This window comes from Elephantulus edwardii, unplaced genomic scaffold (assembly GCF_000299155.1).
Source record: "Elephantulus edwardii isolate Elephantulus edwardi_28Jun2011 unplaced genomic scaffold, EleEdw1.0 scaffold00008, whole genome shotgun sequence".
NCBI lineage: Eukaryota > Metazoa > Chordata > Mammalia > Macroscelidea > Macroscelididae > Elephantulus > Elephantulus edwardii.
Genome location: NW_006399758.1, coordinates 1,749,593 through 1,751,716, shown reverse-complemented (window position 1 = coordinate 1,751,716; position 2,124 = coordinate 1,749,593).

Genomic DNA, 2,124 nt, shown 5'->3' with positions numbered 1-2,124 from the left:
TACATTGTTTTTCACTCTCCTTCCCCTTTTGAACATTTATACATATCTTATCCAGTCATCTTTCTATTATTACAGTAGTGGCTGTATGCAATATTTGTCTCTATGTGATTGAGATACTTCATGAAGCATAATGCTATTCAGTCTATCCCAAGTTATACAATATTTTACAAAATCATCATTCTTTAGTGCCGCATGGCATTCCATCTGGTTAATGTACCATAGTTTCTCAATCCATCATTTGTTGATGAACATTTAGGTTGCTTCCCTTTTCTCGCTACTATGAATAATACTGCTATGAACATAGGTGTACAAATGTCTATTCATGTCTCAGATCTGATTTCTTTGGGGGAAAATGTTTTATCACAATTAGTACTTGACCTGTTTAAAATCACACAATTTATTGTTTTTCTTTCACAGTTGAGAAAGCTAACACAGTTAGACAAGCGTAAGGGGGAAAAGTTGAAGCATCAATCACCTAACCGCAACTTCTCTGAATTATAGACAGACTTCAAAGGAGGAAACTAGGAAGCTCTGAATCATTACCTTTGTAAATACCAACCTATCAGATGATATTTTTTTCTTGAGGAATTAATCCCTACCCCTCCTGGCACATGGAGATGTGAGATTCCATGGTCACAGAGACAGATATTTTTAAACCTCCCAGCCAATTAGAGACCAGGGAAAGGGGTACCAGCATGAGTCTCCCATGGTGCCATATGCTGTGGTACTTCTTATGAGCCCTGCCTGGAAACTTGATTCAATCAAAACTGTTTTTGAGCCACATTTCCTGCCATTAACTTCCAGCATGTCATTGGTTTTTGTGCTACACAGACAGGTAAAATAAAATATCCCACAGGTCCCCCCATCCCAATTCCTGTTCTATCATCACTTCAGTAAAGTAAAGGGAAGATAGGTTGTACGGAGACACCCTAGTCCAATCTTTAATTACACAAAGGGAAACTGTCCCCACCAACAACATTCACAGTACAAAACTAATCTTTATATTGTCAGGCATAGTCTCCCACACTCCTGGAGTGCAACCACTTCTACTAATTCCAACACCAATATTATTGCTACACCGGGCCTGAAATCCACTGCAGCGACCACACGGAACAATGTTCTTATGTGCCTTCAAGTTGACTACAAACAAAGGGTCTGTACATTGCCCTATACTGAGCCAACCTCACCATCTCTGACACATCTGATTCCACTACCACAGAAACTGTGTCAAACCATATCATTTAGGATCTTCCTCTCCTGCACTGACATTCAACCCTTGCAAGCTTGGTGTCCTCCAAGGATCTACCACTCCTGACGACATGCCTAAAGTATGTAAGATGGAGCAAGGATGCTAAAACTTCATCTCCCATACTTTGGACAATTTATCAGGAGGGAACCAGTCTTTGGGAAAAGAGATCATGCTAAGAAGGGTGGAGGGTCAGAGAAAGAGAAGAATAATAAAAAAATTACCTATCAAATCATACCAATGTAAAACTAGGCATAATACTAACATATAGGGAGCTCTGGTGGCTTAGTGGTAAGGAGTCATGCTGCCGACCCAAAGGCAAGCAGCTTGAATCCATCAGTTGCTCTGCAGCAGTTGAATGGGCAATAACCTCCTCCAACAGGATATATGGACACAGTGACTGCAACAATGGCTTTGAGCATTTCAAAGATGGTGAGGATGCAATGGAATACTACGCTGCCTTGAAAAGCAAGGAACTCATGCAATATTATTCAGAATGGGTGACCCTGGAGGACATTATGCTGAGTTAAGTATCTCAGTTACAAAAGGACAAATACTGCATGGTGCCACTGTTGTAAAGCAGGACTGATCTTGGGGTTGGGGGGAGACTGAGAAAGATGGGTTCAATAATGTATACTGCATCGAAACAGATGAGTGAGAAAACTTTTTAAAAGGGATATGTGATTAGGTATTTTTGTCATGACAAGATTCCAGAGCGAAGGCTGTACGGTGGAGTGGACCTGGGGGGAGGGATTGTAAAACAATGAAAGAATTTTTCTTTTACTTTTCCAAGAGGGGAGTTTACTAGGGGGGACACTTTGGAGGGGAGAAAAGTGCAATAATGAATGAATGGAAATCCAAAGTCTCTAAATTTTCAT